This window comes from Oncorhynchus gorbuscha, linkage group LG02, assembly GCF_021184085.1.
Source record: "Oncorhynchus gorbuscha isolate QuinsamMale2020 ecotype Even-year linkage group LG02, OgorEven_v1.0, whole genome shotgun sequence".
NCBI classification, from domain to species: Eukaryota; Metazoa; Chordata; class Actinopteri; order Salmoniformes; family Salmonidae; genus Oncorhynchus; species Oncorhynchus gorbuscha.
Genome location: NC_060174.1, coordinates 18,889,471 through 18,909,459, shown reverse-complemented (window position 1 = coordinate 18,909,459; position 19,989 = coordinate 18,889,471). Strand labels below are relative to the sequence as shown.

Here is a 19,989-nt window from a genome sequence, read left to right as displayed (position 1 = left end):
ATTAACGGTTCTGTGTACTTATATAAATGTAATTTCATTTAAAAATATATTTATATACTTCTGCAAAACTTTCTAAAAACCTGTTTTTGCTTTGTCATTATGGGGTATTGTGTGTAGATTGAGGGGGATCAACTATTTAATCCATTTTAGAATAAGGCTGTAACGTGACAATGTAAGGAGTCTGAATACTTTCCAAATGCACCGTATCGTTGCGGTCTGGTCCACTGCCTGGTCTACATGTGCATTCCATCATCGCAGAATGATTAGGATTTGCCACAAGATGGGTCATACACAGTCAGCAACATCACACGGCCCAGGATGTGAATAAGTGATTTCAAATAATGATTATAAGTAAGTGTGACCAACGTTATTCTCTTTTCCATGTCCTGACTGACTCAGTGGGAGCACTAGAAATCATTCAACAATGTAACTCGAGAGTTGTCCACTGGAGAATGGAGAGGTAAAATTGATTGTTAGATGTCTTCTGGCAGTTTTCTCTCTCAGCTGTGAACTTGCCAGCTCAGCTACCTGTCAAGTCAGTCAGCTAGCTATAGCTTTCACAACTGATGGCCAGCTATTTGAATGACAGTTGACACTACCCAAACACTGAACTAGAGGTCTACCAATTATGATTTTTCAATGCCGATACCGATTTATTGGAGGACAAAAAAGCAGATGCCGCTTAAAAAATAAATAATAATAATTAAGAATACGTTGAAGTGTGTGGTGTGTGTGTGTGTGTGTGTGTATATTTATTTATTTATTTATTTTATATTTATTTATTTATATTTATTTATATTTATTTATATATATATATATTTTTTTCACACACACTCATGTCTGTAATAATGTCAATTGCAACAATAATGAATGAACAATGAACACTTTTATTTTAACTTAATATAATACATATGGGCTTTTGGATGGGTGTTCTTAAGGTGATTCCACAGGTTGGTGGTATTTTTTGATTTAGCCGTTGCTGACCCCATGCTTACATCTTTATCACAAATAAGACACCTTGCTTTCCCTGGTGCCAATTCCATGTAATAGTCCCACACTGGTGCTCTGCTTTTCTCTGCCATCTGTAACACACACACACACACACACACAGCTCTGAAGTGTCAATCATACTGAAAAGTCTGCTTAGGAGACAAATACTCTCAACTGTTTGAATAAAAATAGAGTTTAAGTTACCTGTGAATGTTGAAAACAAAAACTGTAATTTCTATATGCAGGAAATCCTATTTTAATAATGGGCATGAGTCATAATTCCCATGACACCTTCTAGCAAAATCTGAAAAGCGGTTCCTTCATTCATTTATTCCATAGGATATTTTTAGATTCACTTAAAATAAAATCTGTTTCGTGTAGGCTTACACCACCTTGCCAATTTTATAACTGTAGATTTCCATAAGACAAGGTAACTCTGATCAATATTGGCTAAATATAAGCGAAGATCATATTTTTTGTTGAGTGGATTTATGAAAATATGTTGACAAACGTTACCTTATCCTATTGAAATTTACACGGGTATCAAAACGCTGAGGCGGTTTAAGCCTGCACGAAACAGACCTTATTTGAAGAGAATGTCTTGATCTACTACTATCTACTCTAGCTAGCAACTTAGCAACTTACCTTGGCTTACTGCATTCACATAACAGGCAGGCTCCTCATGGAGTTCAATGTAATCAGGTGGTTAGAGCGTTGGTCTGGTTAACTGTAAGGTTGCAAGAATGGATCCCCCGAGCTGACAAGGTAAAGATCTGCCGTTCTGCCCCTGAACGAGGCAGTTAACCCACCGAATGTGTTCTTAACAGACTTGCCTAGTTAATTAAAGATGTAAAAAATAAATAAATGCATTTAAAAAATCGGCGCCCAAAAATACAGATTTCCGATTGTTATAAACTTGAAATCGGCCCTAATTAATCGGTTGACCTCTACACTGAACCCCAATGTTCATTATAGTATTTTGTTTTTGATTGGATGAGGGTCAAAGTGCCAGTTAGTCATATCAATGTTCCCTTCTGTAGTGTATGCTATGCTTTCTCAATTTTTGTTACAGCGATAGTTACTCTGTACTACACACTGGTTTGATGCAGGTTAGACATCATCATTGGTAAATAATTTCTTCCCATGATTTTAAGCTTGATGGTTGAATTGTATTTAGATTTTTAAGACTGCTACAGCTTGGTTTGGAAATTATCTGCATTTTTCTGTCAAATAAATTACTCTCTTTAAAAATTGGTTCACATTTTGTGGGACATTCTTTAATTGTTGAATCTGGATTCTTATTCACATTTAATGATAATGAAAAATCAATTAAAGCCAACAGTTGTTTCTAGTTAAGTAGACTAGCTTATTGTTCCTGTTGGCTAAACCACATTCTACTTCTGTGGAAGTAACTTAGTTGTCATGTTTTGTGACATAAGCATATTTTCTTTTGTCCACTGAAATGCTTTTCAGGGCTTGAGAATAAACATTATCCATGAGTAGAAATTTTCTGGGTTTTAGATATGATCCATGTAAAAGCCATGAATGAAGGTTGAATAGTAAGACCAAGAAGGAAGTGGAGAACTATATGGAACTCTGCACAAATATAATATGTGCAACTTTCTTTCCGGTTCCTTAATTTTTTTTTGCTCTTTGTATTAATAGGCATACAGTATCAATATCATTTGATACTGTATGCCTACATTGCATAACCTTTTTTTGGAACCAGGCTTTCTCCCGGGTGTGAGCCAGGTGGCCTGTCTTAGCCGAGTGTGATGTCTACTCAAAACAAAAGCATGCAGAGTAATGAGTAGGATTCCATTTTCAAAATCAAAAGTGAATGCTTTTGATAGTTTTTATTGGGAAGGCAGATAAAGACTAATTTGACATTTCAAAACATGTTTTATCGAAAAGAGATGTTCTATGTTTCTGAAAATGTATCCTGCTCCGTTGTTGACAACACGACTGAGCAGCGCAGATTTAATGTTAGCTTTAAGAAGGGCGCTCCTCCCGCACTCCTTTTGCCCGTTTCCTAGTTTGTCATTTTAGAAATATGGTAAAGTCTAGCCTAACTATGGCAGATAGTGTTAATGGTATTTCTCCTCTAACAATCCAGAGGTGCTGTCATGCCAATGATTAACCCATTGTTTGTGTGGCTAAGTATGAGTCTGACCTTTCCTGTAGTGGTTCACCGGTCAATGCCAAGACTTGCCAAACTAAATATGATGCTGTAGGTTCTGTTGACCCATAGCTGGTTTTTACTACTGACTGATTCACTATTCCCTTTCAGGGATATGATGATATCATTGTCACAATCAGCCTTCAATTGGGAAGGATGAGTCACTCTTTGAAATTACAAATCATCATGAGACCTCTCTCTCCCCGGAGTGTTTACTCCTTGAGTCATTTCTGGCCTTCACTTGGTGTGCCAACTAGGCCCTTAAGGAAATTAGGGCTTACCCCAAATCAAGGAACTTGAGTGAACCTTGGGATAAAAGTGAACAGGAAATGTGTTTATTTGAAAAAATAACTAAACTGCTTGGGAGAAATAAAATTACTTCTACCATCCTATATTTATTTTTATTTTCTGTGATCAGGAGCATCTTGGAGGTAGGCTAAATCTTTGATAATAGGAGATTAGCCTGGCTGTATCAGCTTTAGTTTAAGTTAAGACTTCACAGTCTCCTCTTGGCCTCAAGTTTTCACCTTAGTTTCCTCATGAATGCTCCAACTGCAGAGAAAATCTTGATGCAAGGCTCTTGAGCATCATTTTTCGCTTTGATTTGTATCCCATTGATCATGTCTATTTCATTCTCAGGATGTAGACCAGTACCTTGTTGCTTTTTCTGCGTCTGGCTGCAGGGTTCAGGATCACGGTTAGAAATGCCTCTTATTGACCTTGCCCAGTTGACCCCTGAACTCCCTGCTTTCTGGAAAGTTCAAATGCATACAGGATGTCCTGGCCAAACTGGAGATTTGGAGGTGGTTAGTGAAGGCTTGGGAAGCGCAGCGCCAATCTCCCCTAGGCCTTTGAGCCGAGGCCTATGTACTTTTCACAGGTGAGCTGAAATGCCGCAGCCTATGACAGAAGGTCTGCCAATGTTGGTCTGGAGTTGGGGTGAGAAATATTCTGACATGATGCAAGTCCCTTCAGCAGCCCGGCACTGTTTGCATTCCGAGCCCCCTGGCCGCGTTGCAGATAAGCAGGCTTTTCTAGTCCCGGCCCTGCGGTTTACCTTCAACAAGCCCAAGACAAAGTAGCAACCCCCATCACTGAAAGCATGATTTAAGAGCTTTTGATTTAAAATAGAAACAACCTTGAAATTTTGCACAGCGGCGTGAACCAGAGACAAGCTTTTCGGCCAAAACGAGGAGTCCAAACTTGTGCCTTCAAGGACTGAACATTGAAGTGAGATGTTATGTCACGCTGAAACTATATCCCAAGGGTTGAGTCCTCACATGTATACTCACTAAACTCAGTGGGATTTATAGCCTCACTGTTGCATGTGGACATAGACTTGTGATATCTGGACCTCCCTCCACTTTGAAGTGCTTATCAAGCATGTCTCTCCTTGAAAGGCACTTTGCTAGAGATCTAGCTAGATAGTTCAGGATCAGAGGGAAGTCATTACCTCTCGTGTTTTTTGTATTACAAAATTCATTCATAAAGAGTTCCTAGGTTTGTTCTGAGGACCTACACTTGCCATGCCAAGAAGCATGTGTCTCTTATATAAAAAATATTGCTTAATCTCTCTGAGGGTGTTATCAGCAGTTTTTCCCAGGCTGTAGGGCCATGCCACGGCTAATCCAGGAGCATGTGGCCTGATTTAGGGCTCCACGGCCATTTTGATGTCTACATTTAGTTTTTGTCTTCTCCTCTGAGTTCCTCTCTCCTGGCCTACACATACCTCCTGGCCTACACACACCTCTAACCAGGGTGTAGATTTTTCTGTGTTTTATATATTTCCACACTTCCACACTGCCCTGTTTTGAGGACTGCCTAAAATTTCTGCCTGGTGGGATGGAGTTTTGACCTGCCTGGTGACACCAGGCGATTCAATGAGTTAATAGTCCAATAAGAAAGAGTTCCAAACCTCTACCAATAACATCTAGTTTTCATTTTTCTCATCTCTACTCATACCACTCCCAGAAATTCTTGCTTGAGAAATTGCTCTTAGCTAAGAAGCTATTTTTGACCATTTTAATTGGAAACAGAGTAAGGTACTTGTTACCCAGAAACGATTTGATATTGAGAACAGCTGCATTAGACCTTTTTTAACCTCACTCCCGATCTCATCTCTTGATTTAAAGAAATGTATTTTACATTTTTCCCCCGTCCTGGTTGGTGTATGAATGTCATCTCTAACATTAGCTACATGGTCTTGTGTGTTCTGAGATATAGAGTTCGAGCGGTCTCCACTTAGGATTACGTGAGTCCCTCATCTTGACACTAATAAGATTGAGTGAGACCTGACTACTACTTTTGGCTATGGCTTAGAGTTAGGGACTCCTACTGCATCTTAAGGTGAGTTTGACTAGGTGAGTCATGTTGTTTTGACAGGTTGGGATTGAGTTCAGCATTGCATATACATTTGCAAAAGGCCGGTGCTCTTTATTTTCTGTTAAAAATAAAAAATTTAATGTTTTTAAGTTGATCTAAATACTCCTGCCATTTGCATTGGTTGTAAAACATGTTTCTACTTTACCTCTACAATCAATCCAGTTCAATTCAACTTTAATTGCGCCCGTTTAACAGAAATTATTGCTCTTTGAATTAATCTCATACCACAAAATGTACAGTCGCGAGAGGGACACAAGAATTGCAACCATAGATTTCACAGTACCTTGTCTGGTACTTGGCTCAGTAGAGGCTCTAACAGGAGGGGGGTTCACACTAGAACAAAAGCCAAGGCAGCGCTGACCTGCGAGTCGAGGCAGGGGGTCCAGGCCAGAGTTGATCTGAGAGCAGGTGACCAAGGCCACTGAATGTTAGCACGGCCGGGAACAAAGCCCAGTGATTAGGAGGGGAAGTGATAAAGAAAGCGTATTGAGTTGAGAGCATGACTGCAACAAAACATTTTTCCTCCAAATGCTTCCATGAATTATGACCTCCGTCATTGGGTCAGGGCTTATTGTTAGCTATTCTCTCCGTGTCCAAGAACAGGAGAGGGAAAACAAGAGAAGGACTGGCGTCTGTCTCTTCTGAGCCATCCAAATTGCTGAGTTACTGGTTTTTGAAGACTTGGTTTCCCTGAAGTCAAGCCTTTCATTCAGGTTGTTTTGAAATGTATGCAGCCGGTGTGGGTGGCTGAATTGTTGCTGCTGACTAAGAAAAGCCTCCTCGATGACAGAGAGTGCTCAACCATAGAGTGGCGTCTACAAATCTGCCCAGCTGCCATCACAACTGTTTTCATCCTGAGAACAAACTCGTGACATTTAGGACAAAAATGTTAAAGAATACAAAACAAACCTTCTGGGTAAAGACTGAACAGAGTCCTTTGATTATTTCTCCTTTTATTTAGAACGTTTGCAACTTTTTAATTCAGCATGTAACAAAATATATTGATGTATTAATCTAAAAAGGTAAACAGAACACTTCAAAATAAATATAGGCCTAAAAAATGTTATTATGCATGTTATTTTGTTACATATCAATTTGCATTTGGTATCTTGGATCTAGTGTTCGCACCAACTCAGGAAACCCCCGTTTCTCGACCGTGTAAATTTGGGGTCATGTTTTTGCAGATGTAAGTTGTAACGGCAGCTGTTATCTCCTTCCATCTTCGTGCCATATGTTGTGCCACAGGCAAAAAACCCTCTTGCCCGACTCAGACGTTGGTTGCGTTTCGTTTTGAGCTCTCAGCTCTACCTTCTTGCGTCTCATCCGTAGACTCTTCGTACCGTTTCACATGATTTTTGCGTAGTTGTTTGAGCCTGTTGTCCGGACCGTTCTGCAGCATATTTTGCAGAGGACGGATTTCTGGTCCGTGTCAGACTTTTCATACCCAAATCACGTCCATACGACCGAAGTAGCCCCTATTTTAGGTACGAGCTCTGTGTCATGTTCACTCTCCTCCATGTTTTTTTTGTGTTGCAAATTTCCTTCCACACGGCACTTGTGTAAGAGCGCAAAGCATCGTCCTATTGACAAAATATTGCCGTAAAGTGTGATTTACAACACAACAATAAACGATGAGCATAATATGAAACAATAGACGTTTTTCTATCATCACACGATATACACTGCTCAAATAAATAAAGGGAACACTAAAATAACACATCCTAGATCTGAATGAATGAAATATTCTTATTAAATACTTTTTTCTTTACATAGTTGAAAGTGCTGACTACAAAATCACACAAATTATCAATGGAAATCAAATGTATCAACCCATGGAGGTCTGGATTTGGAGTCACACTCAAAATTAAAGTGGAAAACCACACTACAGGCTGATCCACCTTAAAAGAAGTCTAAATGAGGCTCAGTAGTCTGTGTGGCCTCCACGTGCCTGTATGGACCTCCCTACAACGCCTGGGCATGCTCCTGATGAGGTGGCGGATGGTCTCCTGAGGAATCTCCTCCCAGACCTGGACTAAAGCATCCGCCAACTCCTGGACAGTCTGGTGCAACGTGGCGTGGCGTTGGTGAATGGAGCGAGCCATGATGTCCCAGATGTGCTCAATTGGATTCAGGTCTGGGGAACGGGCGAGCCAGTCCATAGCATCAATGCCTTCCTCTTGCAGGAACTGCTGACACACTCCAGCCACATGAGGTCTAGCATTGTCTTGCATTAGGAGGAACCCAGGGCCAACCACACCAGCATATGGTCTCACAAGGGGTCTGAGGATCTCATCTCGGTACCTAATGGCAGTCAGGCTACCTCTGGCGAGCACATTTAGGGCTGTGCGGCCCCCCAAAGAACGTTCTCCACGGCGTCTCCAGACTCTATCACGTCTGTCACATGTGCTCAGTGTGAACCTGCTTTCATCTGAAGAGCACAGGGCGCCAGTGGCGAATTTGCCAATCTTGGTGTCCTGTGGACGTTGGGCCCTCATACCACCCTCATGGAGTCTGTTTCTGACCGTTTGAGCAGACACATGCACATTTGTGGCCTGCTGGAGGTCATTTTGCAGGGCTCTGGCAGTGCTCCTCTTTGCACAAAGGCGGATGTAGCGGTCCTGCTGCTGGGTTGTTGCCCTCCTACGGCCTCCTCCACGTCTCCTGATGTACTGGCCTGTCTCCTGGTAGCGCCTCCCTGCTCTGGACACTACGCTGACAGACACAGCAAACCTTCTTGCCATAGCTCGCATTGATGTGCCATCCTGGATGAGGTGCACTGTCTTGTGACCAAAACATCAGCCAGGAAGCATAGGAACTGAGAAGTGGTCTGTGGTCACCACCTGCAGAACCATTCCTTTATTGGGGGTGTCTTGCTAATTGCCTATAATTTCCACCTGTTGTCTATTCCATTTGCAAACAGCATGTTTGATTTCACAAAAGTGTGATTGACTTGGAGTTACATTGTTTAAGTGTTCCCTTTTTTTTTAGCAGTGTATATCGTCATCTCGCCCAGCCCTATTTTGAAAGTATTGAACTGATTTCACTCAGAACGTTGTTAGAAAACCAAGCTTTGTTTGAGTCACTCGTAGAAAAGGCAACATGAAGTACGACTACAAACTGCCTGTGGAACTGTGTGTCCGTTAGCCTGTTGTAAAACATGAGTGGTGGTGCAGGTTTGTCCGTGATGTGCGGAAGTCCCTTTTAGGGTTGCAAAGGATCGGAAACTTTCCCGGTAAATTTCTGGACATTTTCCACAGGAATTTGGGGAATTTTGCTTAAATTCTTCAAAAGTTAGCTGAATAATTTTGGGAGAGAGTGGTAAGCAGCCTGAAACTCCTGAAACCTATAGCAGTAGCCATTGCACAGATTGAGGGAGACAATGCCATCCTGATGTTCAGACTCTGCTTGCAGATGTAGGAGAAGAAATCCGTACTGCTCTGCCCACTTCACTGTTGCTCCAAGCAGAGGAAACTGCAGTTTTGAAATGCATCAAAAAGCGTGAAGACTTCTGCCTGAATCCCATACATGCCGCTACGTACATGTTGTACCCCAAGTATGCTGGCAAGAGCATCCTGTCTGGCGCAGAGATCAACAAGGCCTATGGTGTCATCACTACCGTGAGGGCAAGGTTCTTGGTAGCCTGGCGAAGTACACTTCCATGCAAGGGCTTTGGGATGGAGATGCAATAGGGCAGTCGTGCCAACATATCTCATCAGCCACCTGGTGGAAGGGACTTTGGTTCTGAGTCTCTTTCCACTGTTTCTACTCACACAAGCACGCAACAGGCTGACCAATACAATGGTTCAAAAATTGGTGGCCATCTGGGCAAATTTGATGCTTTTTGAGCCTGACAACGAGCCATCCTCAACAAGGTTGGAAAGTGACAGTGAAGATGAGGTGTCAAGAGTCTGATGTTCAAGGTGGACATTGAGGAGGTCCAGGGAGAAGACATGGAAGCCTGAGAGGAACTATAGGCTTCCATAACTATAAATTTACAGATGCATGTTAAAAATGTTTTTGGGAGATGCAATGGATCATTGGGGATCATTCAATATTCCTTTTCTTTTGTTGTTCAGTGAAATCATCCCATGTGAATAGTCAACTCATTTAATTAAAGTTCAATTTGTAACAAAATATATATTTTTATTTCTTTTGGAAGGATTTAATCATTTCCAATTATGTCTACTTATGATAAACCTTTTACCTTTATGTTTCTGTATAAATATGTCCAATGCAAAAAACATTTTAAATGGTATTATAATATATATTTACATATATTCCTGTTAAAGCCCACGGAAAGTGTCCATCTCTGAATATTTCCCAAAATGTGCAACCCTACATGCAGTCAAAGTATCTATATAACATCATTCAAAATAACATTGGGATACGCAACTATCGATTTCCCCCCCCCCCCCCCCCCCAAGCAAACACACTGTCCTACTCGAGTTTGCCAAATTTTATTGGTCACTGCTTGTGTTTCTAGCTCCGACAGTCTAAGTATCCCTACTGTATGACCGTGGGCTTGCATATGACTGGGCTTGCCTATGCGGGGTCCTACAGGCATAGACAGTCGGTTGACCTGAGAGCACCTGAGTTGCAAAGCTGTGACACCCAGTATGAACACTCTCACAATGACAAGCTCCTTTCCAAACAGCTGGCCTGCCCTGTAGGACAGCTGAGAGGGAGAGAGAAGAGGCATGGGGGACATTGAGTAACACCCATCTGATGACTCAGGAGTCTCTGCGTGTGTTCTGCAATGATCTTGAAGGCTCCCGCCACCTGTATGAGTTGAACCTGACCTAGGCCTCTGTACCAGAGAGGACTGTGTTGAAGGGGAATGTCGGGGTCAACGGGCAGTTGGAATAAACCAGTACAGCCAACGATAAAAGGAGAATCAAAGATGCACCAAGAGACGCTACAGAACGTGCAGCTGGCTAAATAAACATCAATTCAATCAACTATATGTGTAGTGTCTGCAGCAAGTCTGTTTCAAAACAATTAGCTAACCTCCCATGGGCCTGATTCCTCCACTCTAAATCTTCCCCAGTGTTTTGGTCATGAAGTGACTGCATTCCCTTACATCGTCATCTTTCAATCAAAGCGTCCAACATCAGCAACACATCAGCCCTAGACTGAAATCCAACCGAATAACCCATGGAATGTTTTATCACATATCCTGACATGATGCCCAAAGCGATGCCCAAAGCAAGGGACCAGGAAGTCACTACAGAAGGCTTCCGGATGGATGACCGCGTTAGACTTCATGATGCCCACCAGAGTATGGCGGCAAAAGGTTGAAATTCCCCACATTTAAAAAAGCATTGTGCACTGGGTAGCAATGAAAATATAAATAAAACGCTATTAAATTATTTTTTTACAATAGCAAGCCTGGTTGACCCAGAGGGAGGTCCATCCTCTCCTTGTACATGTGCCGGTAGTGTGGTACTGGAATGCCAGATTATTTATCTGGGCTAATTGCTGAGAGGGGGGCTATGGGGGGAAACTGGCTAGCCCGTGCATGTCTGTGATTAGCTGCAGCAAGGGAGATGCACGTTTAAACACACACCCCCAACATAAACAGGGTGTGTTTTACCATGCTGGAGAGAATCGCGATGAGTTCATGTATATCTGCAGCAGGGGCTGTGCGCACCACAGCACTCATAAGGACAAAAGGCTCCAACTCTGTTGCTCTTACAGGATTAAACTTGCCAGTTAACATTGGAAACCAACAAGCTTTTTGCTGCCAGTGGTTATTATAATCATGAAAGCCTAAACTTTTATTAGGTGTGTGTGTGTACTAAAAACACATCAAACAGATTCTGCAGCAACATATAGGTCGAGCCCCATTGAGGCATTGCACACAGCAGGTGCCTCCTGCTTCTGCATACACAGTGTAGATCACTCTATGGTACAGACTAGAGACTTCCTACCCCAACAAGGCCTCTGAGCAGACACTTTGCCTGTGCTCTCAAGGGACTGTCTTTTCTCAAGGCCCAAAGGTGAAGAAAAAAAGACGCATGAGGGAGGCCGGTCGGCAGCATTTTAAAAGACTTTTGGCAGAACATGCCATCGTATAAACAATGGAGCGACGCAAGGGAAAAGAGATGGGGAGAGAGGGAGCAAAGAAGGGGGGCCCAGCAGAGGGACTGACCCTGGCTGACTGTCGGGGCTGGAGCAGTGGGTTGGGCGTTGGGCCGTCCCTTTGCAACGTGCCCCTGCCCTGTGCCACTGGCCCCCGGCCCTGATCTTATCTGCCCCCAGCTCTCTGGCCCTTTCTTCCCCTCGCACACAGCGGGATATTTTTCTTGGGACCAAGCCCTTCCTACTATTTAACAGCAGGTCAGGATCCCGGGCAGGCGGCTGGGAGCTGGGCAGGTCACCCTCTAGTGTGTGGAAATGACATGGGCGGTGTATTTTATTTGCTAATTTTGACCACAAGCAAATATAGCCCATTTGCAGTGCGGCCTTCCGGACCTCATTGAAGACCAAATGCAGCCCCCAGGGCAAAGTTAGTTGGGCACCCCAAGTGTCGACAGTATACCAGTATGGGACTTTTGAGGCCACTCATTGTTAAACATTGCTGGATGGTTTGCACTGAAGTCAATGCACAAAGCAGAGCACTGGGGTGATTTGAGGCAGCATCATCCATTGGATTTGTGTGTGTGTATAGATATAGATATCGTGGGGAGAACAAGTATTTGATACACTGCTGATTTTGCAGGTTTTCCTACTTACAAAGCATGTAGAGGTCTGTAATTTTTATCATAGGTACACTTCAACTGAGAGACAGAATCTAAAGCTAAAATCCAGAAAACCACATTGTATGATTTTTAAGTAATTAATTTACATTTGCATTTGCAGCGACGCTCCCCATCCAACCTGACAGATCTTGAGAGGATCTGCAGAGAATAACAGGAGAAACGCCCCGACTACAGGTGTGACAAGCTTGGAATGTCCTACCCAAGAAGTCTCGCGGCTGTAATCGCTGCCAAAGGTGCAACAGCAAAGTACTAAGGGTCTGAATACTTAATGTAATATTTGTTTATTTTCAATACATTTCTCAATAAGGCACCTGCAAGTTCCCAGACATTTCTGGGGGGAATGGCCCTAGCCCTCACCCTCTGATCCAACAGGTCCCAGACATGCTCAATGGGATTGAGATCCGGAGTCTTTGCTGTCCATGGCAGAACACTGACATTCCTGTCTTGCAGGAAATCACGCACAGAACGAGCAGTATGGCTGGTAGCATTGTCATGCTGGAAGGTCATGTCAGGATGAGCCTGCAGTAAGGGTACCACATGAAGGAGAAGGACGTCTTCCCTGTAACGCACAGCGTTGAGATTGCCTGCAATGACAACAAACTCAGTCCGATGATGCTATGTCACACCGCCCCAGACCATGACGAACCCACCTCCAAATCGATCCCGCTCTAGAGTACAAGCCTCGACGTAACGCTCATTCCTTCGACGATAAATGCAAATCCGACCATCACCCCTGGTGAGACAAAACCGCGACTCGTCAGTGAAGAGCACTTTTTGCCAGTCCTATCTGGTCCAGCAACGGTGGGTTTGTGCCCATAGGCGACGTTGTTGCCAGTGATGTCTGGTGAGGACCTGCCTTACAATAGGCCTACAAGCCCTCATTCCAGCCTCAGCCTATTGCAGACAGTCTGAGCACTGATGGAGGGATTGTGCATTCCTGGTGTAACTTGGGCAGTTGTTGCCATCCTGTACCTGTCCCGCAGGTGTGATTTTCTGATGTACCGATCCTGTGCAGGTGTTACATGTGGTCTGCCACTGCGAGGACGATCAGCTGTCCATCCTGTCTCCATGTAGTGCTGTCTTAGGCATCTCACAGTATGGACATTGCAATTTATTGCCCTGGCCACATCTGCAATCCTCATGTCTCCTTATAGCATGCCTAAGGCACATTCACGCAGGTGAGAAGGGACCCTGGACATCTTTCTTTTGGGGTTTTTCAGAGTCTCTCTCGTGTCCTAAGTTTTCATAAATGTGACCTTAATTGCCTACTGTCTGAAAGGTGTTAGTATCTTAACGACCGTTCCACAGGTGCACAGTCATTAGTTGTTTATGGTTCATTGAACAAGCATGGGAAACAGCATTTAAACCCTTTACAATGAAGATCTGTGAAGTTATTTAGATTTTTACAAATTATCTTTGAAAGACAGGGACTGAAAAGGGACATTTATGTTTTTGCTGAGTTTAGTTTGGAAAAAGAAGAAGAGTGTTCCTGTGCAACACTGCTTCATTTTAGAATGTGATACTAGGGCTGGGCGGTGTACCATATTTTATGATATACAGGTATTGATGCTCGGACCGGTTTTGGTTTTTACTTTATAGCGGTATTTGAATGTTTTGTTTTATTACATGTTATATGCTGTGTGTAACTTCCGTTTTTATAGATTACGTCACTACTTCAAAATCAAATGTTATTGGTCACATACACATGGTTAGGAGATGTTAATGAGAGTGTAGCAAAATGCTTGTGCTTCTAATTCCGACAGTGCAGTAATATCTAACAAGTAATCTAACATTTCCCCAACAACTACCTAATACACACAAATTTAAATGGGTGAATGTGTCACGACTTCCACAAGTCAGCTCCTCTCCTTGTTCGGGTGGCATTCAGCGTCACCGGCCTTCTAGCCATCTCCGCTACATTTTTTCATTTTTTCCATTTGTTTTGTCTTGTTCCCCGCACACCTGGTTCACATTTCCTAATCACATTGTGTGTATATATATATATATTCCTCTGTCAGGCTGGTTATTTCCTCCCTGCGTATTCGTTTGTAACCCCCCCCCATGTCCTTGTGGAATTGTTTTTGTTAAATGTTCAGTGTGCATACGCTGAAGGAATGAGAGTATATATATGGATGAGAGATGGCTGAGCGGTGTAGGCAAGGTGCAGTAGATTGTATAAAATACAGTATATACATTTGATGAGTAATGTAAGATATGTAAACATTATTGAAGTGGCATTATTGAAAGTCGTGTAGTTTAAAGTGACCAGTGATCCATTTATTAAAGTGTCCAGTGATTGGGTCTCAATGTAGGCAGCAGTCTCTTTGGAGTTAGTGATTGCTGTTTAGCAGTCTAATGGCCTTGAGTTTGAAAAACAGCTTCTCTCTCTCGGTCCCAGCTTTGATGCACCTGTACTGACCACGCCTTCTTTGTTAAAATGAGGCTTAGATTGTTTGTCCATATCGTGCAGCCCTACGTGGCAGTGTGGAAATGATCTCAAATGAGTGCAGGAAATGCTGAAATATTATTTGTAAGTTAAAGTTGAACAGTATAAAACAATCAGAATGGAGAAAGGCCCATTTGAAATCACTAAATTGTATGTACAGTTGAAGTCGGAAGTTTACATACACCTTAGCCAAATACATTTAAACTCAGTTTTTCACAATTCCTGACATTTAATCCTAGTAAAAAGTCCCTGTCTTAGGTCCGTTGGAATCACCACTTTATTTTAAGAATGTGAAATGTCAGAATAATAGTAGAGAATGATTTATTTCAGCTTTTATTTCTTTCATCACATTGACTTCTTAGGGCTAGGCCCCTTTTTTTCCAAATTTGTCTGAATGACGTGCCCAAAGTAAACTGCCTGTTGCTCAGGTCCTGAAGCCAAGATATGCATATAATTGGTGCCATTGGAAAGAAAACAAAGACGTTTGTAGAAATTAAAAAATAATGTAGGAGAATATAACACAATAGATATGTTAGAGAATCCTCTTCAAAAGGCAAGCAAAAGTTAATATTGAAAATTTGCTCCCTGGATGCATTTCCTATGGCTTCCACAGGGTGTCAGCATCTATGTTCAGGTTTCAGGCTTGTAACTTGAAAAACAAATATGAAATCAGTTTTAGTACAGGGACACAGTCTTGGAAATTCGTGTTTGCTCACGCCATGACCATACTACTTTCCATAAATATTATAGTTTGATTACATTTTAGGGTATCTGATGCGGAAATAGAAATGTATTTTGACTTGTTGAGACAAAGTTGTAGGGGTAGTTTTTGGATTCCTTTCTCTGCATGTTGTTTGAGTGGATTACTCAAATCGATGGCACCAACTAAAGACTTTTTGGGATATAAAGAAGGATTTTATCTAACATAACATGACGTGTTATAGCTGGGACCCTTTGGATGACAAATCAGTAGAAGATTTTCAAAAAGTAAGTGAATATTTAATCGTTAGTTTTGAATGTATGAAACCTGTGCAGGCGTAAAAATATTTTGACGTGGAGCGCCGTCCTCAAACAATCGCAAAGCATGTTTTCGCTGTAATAGCTACTGTAAATCGGACAGTGCAGTTACATTAACAAGAATTTAAGCTTTCAGCCGATATTACACGTGTGTACCTAAATGTTTAATATCCATAATTGAATGATTATTTGTTTGAATTGCGAGCCCTCCAGTTTCACTGGACTTCTATCCCGAAATTGTGTAACTTGGGTCCAATATTTTAGGTAGCCTTCCACAAGCTTCCCACAATAAGTTGGGTGCATTTTGGTCCATTCCTCCTGACAGAGTTGGTGTAATTGAGTCAGGTTTGTAAGGCCTCCTTGCTCACACATTCCTTTTCAGTTCTGCCCACTAAATGTCCATGGGATTGAGGTCAGGGCTTTGTGATGGCCACTCCAAAACCTTGACTTAATACCTTGATTTAAGCCATTTTGCCACAACTTTGGAAGTATGCTTGGGGTCATTGTCCATTTGGAAGACACATTTGCAACCAAGCTTTAAATTCCTGACTAATGTCTTGAGATTTTGCTTCAATATATCCACAGAATTTGTCTGCCTCATGATATCATCTATTTTTTGGAGTGCACCAGTCCCTCCTGCAGCAAAGCACCCCCACAACATGATGCTGCCACCCCCGTGCTTCACGTTTGGGATGGGGTTCTTTGGCTTGCAAAGCTTCCCCCTTTTTCCTCCAAACATAAGGATGGTCATTATGGTCAAACTGTTCTATTTTTGTTTCATCAGACTAGAGGACATTTCTCCAAAAAGTACTATCTTTGTCCCCATGTGCAGTTGCAAACCGTAGTCTGGCTTTTTTTATGGTGGTTCTGGAGCAGTGGCTTCTTCCTTGCTGAGCGGCCTTTCAGGTTATGTCTCTATAGGACTCGTTTTACTGTGGATATAGATACTTTTGTACCCGTTTTCTCCAGCATCATCACAAGGTCCTTTGCTGCTGTTCTGGGATTGATTTGCACTTTTTGCACCAAAGTACGTTAATCTCTAGCAGACAGAGCACGTCTCCTTCCTGAGCGGTGTGACGGCTACGTGGTCCCATGGTGTTTATACTTGCGTACTATTGTTTGTACAGATGAACGTGGTACCTTCAGGCATTTGGAAATTGCTCCCAAGGATGAACCAGACTTGTGGAGGTCTACAATTTTATTTTCTGAGGTTTTCTTTTGATTTTCCCATTATGTCAAGCAAAGAGGCACAGAGTTTGAAGGTAGGCCTTGAAATACATCCACAGGTACACCTCCAATTGACTCTATCAGAAGCTTCTAAAGCCATGACCTCATTTTCTGGCATTTTCCAAGCTGTTTAAAGGCACAGTGAACTTAGTGTATGTAAACTTCTGACCCACTGGAATGATACAGTGAATTATAAGAAAAATAATCTGTCTGTAAACAATTGTTGGAAATATGTCTTGTGTCATGCACAAAGTAGATGTCATAACCGACTTGTCAATACTATAGCTTGTTAACAACATATTTGTGGAGTGGTTGAAAATGTAGTTTTAATGACTTCAACCTATGTGTATGTAAACTTCTGACTTCAACTGTATGGGTTTCCACCCAAGCGTCATGCACTACTCATAAAAGTAAATTCTGAACTTGTATTATTCAAAAACATTTAAAGTTTACCATGATAACATATTTTGATCATATTGCCCAGCCTTACGTGTGACTAGTAGGTAGCCAGGGTTAGGGACAAGGGAAGGGACTATGGAATATTAAGATGTGGAATCTTTCTGTGGGAATAAATGGGAATATATGCATATTAATACCATTTAAATGTAGATGTTTTTTTTGCATTGATATATTTACCATATCATATGGAGACCGAAACGTAAACCTTTTACCTTATCATAAGTAGACATAATGGCAAATGATTAAATCCTTCCAATTGAAATAAAACAATCTTTTTTTCTTTTTTTTTAACCTTTATTTAACCAGGCAAGTCAGTTAAGAACATATTCTTATTTTCAATGACGGCCTGGGAACAGTGGGTTAACTGCCCGTTCAGGGGCAGAACGACAGATTTGTACCTTGTCAGCTCGGGGGTTTGAACTCGCAACCTTCCGGTTACTAGTCCAACGCTCTAACCACTAGGCTACGCTGCCGAATAGAACTTTAATTAAATGAGTTGACTCTTCACATGGGATGATTTCACTGAACAACAAAAGAAAGGGAATATTGAATGATCCCCAATGATCCATTGCATCTCCCAAAAATGTTTTCAACATGCATCTGTAAAATTATAGTCTAGAAACTAAAGATTTGGTTGTCTTCCTCTCAGGCTTCCATGTCTTCTCCCTGGACCTCCTCAATGTCCACCTCTTGAACATCAGACTCTTGACTCCTCATCTTCACTGTCACTTTTTAAGCTTGTTGAGGATGGCTCGTTGTCAGGCTCAAAAAGCCTCAAATTTGCCCGGATGGCCACCAATTTTTTCGACCCTTGTATTGGTCAGCCTGTTGCGTGCTTTGGTGTGTGTGTTCCCAAACAAGGACCAGTTGCGCTCTGAGGTGGCGGCTGTTGGTGGGATTTGGAGGATGATGGAGGCAACAGGGGAAAGAGCCTCGAATCCACAAAGTCCCCTCCAGCAGGTGGCTGATGAGATATGTTGGAACGACTGCCATATTGTATCTCCATCCCAAAGCCCTTGCTTGGAAGTGTACTTTGCCAGACTGTCAAGAACCTTGCCCTCATCCAGGCCAAGGTGGTGGGACAAGGTAGCGGTGACACCATAGGCCTTGTTGATCTCTGCGCCAGACAGGATGCTCTTGCCAGCATACTTGGGGTACAACATGTACATAGTGGCGTTTATGGGCTTCAGGCAGAAGTCTTCGCTTTTTTTAAGCATTTCAATACTGCCGTTTCCTCTGCTTGGAGCAACAGTGAAGTGGGCAGGGCAGTACGGATTTCTTCTCCTACATCTGCAAGCAGAGCCTGAACATCAGGATGGCATTGTCTCCCTCAATCTGTGCAATGGCTACTGCTATAGGTTTCAGGAGTTTCAGGCTGCTTACCACTCTCTCCCAAAATACATCATCCAGGAGGATCCTGTTGATGGGGCTGTCCATATCGGCAGACTGTGATATGGACATTTCTTGGAGAGAGACTCCTTCCCCTCCAGGAGACTGTCAAACATGATGACAACACCACCCCAACAGGTGTTGCTGGGCAGCTTCAATGTGCTGCTTTTATTCTTCTCACTTTGCTTGGTGAGGTAGATTGCAGCTATAACTTGATGACCATTCACATACCAAACCATTTCCTTGGCTCTCTTGTAGAGTGTATCCATTGTTTTCAGTGCCATGATGTCCTTGAGGAGCAGATTCAATGCATGAGCAGCACAGTCAATGGGTGTGATGTGAGGTAGGACTCCTCCACTTTAGACCAAGCAGCCTTCATGTTCGCAGCATCGTCTGTCACCAGTGCAAATACCTTCTGTGGTCCAAGGTCATTGATGACATCTGCAATGTAGAGTCTGGTGTGTCTGTTGTCCCTTGTGTCTCTACTCTTGTAGAATGCTGGTTTGAGGGGTGGAGATCATGTAGTTAATTATTCCTTGCCCACGAAGACCAGCCATCAGAGATGACTGCAATACATTCTGCTGTCTCTATGATTTCAAGTGAAGGTCAAGCAACTCTGTTGAACTCTGCCTCCAGCAAATAAGTAGATTAAGCATGTCTGGTTGGAGGGGTGTATGCTGGGTGAAGAACATTCAGAAATCTCTTCCAATAGGCCTTGCCTGTGAGCATCAGAGGTGAACCAGTTGCGATACACAGCTTGAGCGAGACAATCATCGGCATTTCTGACTACATTCCTCCATTGAGCCTACAACACTTCTGAATCCAGGCGTGTCATGATCTGTTGCTATCGATAAAGTATCTGATTAATCTTTTTCACCTCGAATAGAAGTAGCGGGACTTTTGTCAGAGGTTGCTTGTTGTGAGCGCTGAGGGAACTTTATACACTTGGCCAGATGATTCCGCATCATTGTTGCATTCTTCACACATGATTTCACATATGATTTGGCACACTATTTGCAAAATGTACACAGCTTTTCCTTCTACATTAGCTGCAGTGAAATGTCTCTACACATCAGATAGTGCCCGTGGCATTTTCCTGCAAAGATTAGAAGAAGAAAAAATGTTTCCCCAAATACAAT

The 19,989-nt window shown here is 42.4% G+C and overlaps 1 protein-coding gene across 7 annotated transcripts in view; it reads left to right on the top strand.

The window, feature by feature from the left end:
* LOC123998526 (polyamine-transporting ATPase 13A3-like) overlaps positions 1-19,989 on the top strand; it is a 51,692-nt gene that overhangs the window by 11,924 nt on the left and 19,779 nt on the right. Inside the window, exon 2 of one of the 7 annotated variants that reach the window (XM_046303508.1) lies at positions 12,413-12,545. The exons of 5 other annotated variants lie outside the window; for them this stretch is intronic. The gene's annotated coding sequence lies outside the window, so the exon portion shown is untranslated. One more of the 7 variants, XM_046303509.1, reaches the window with a different exon arrangement.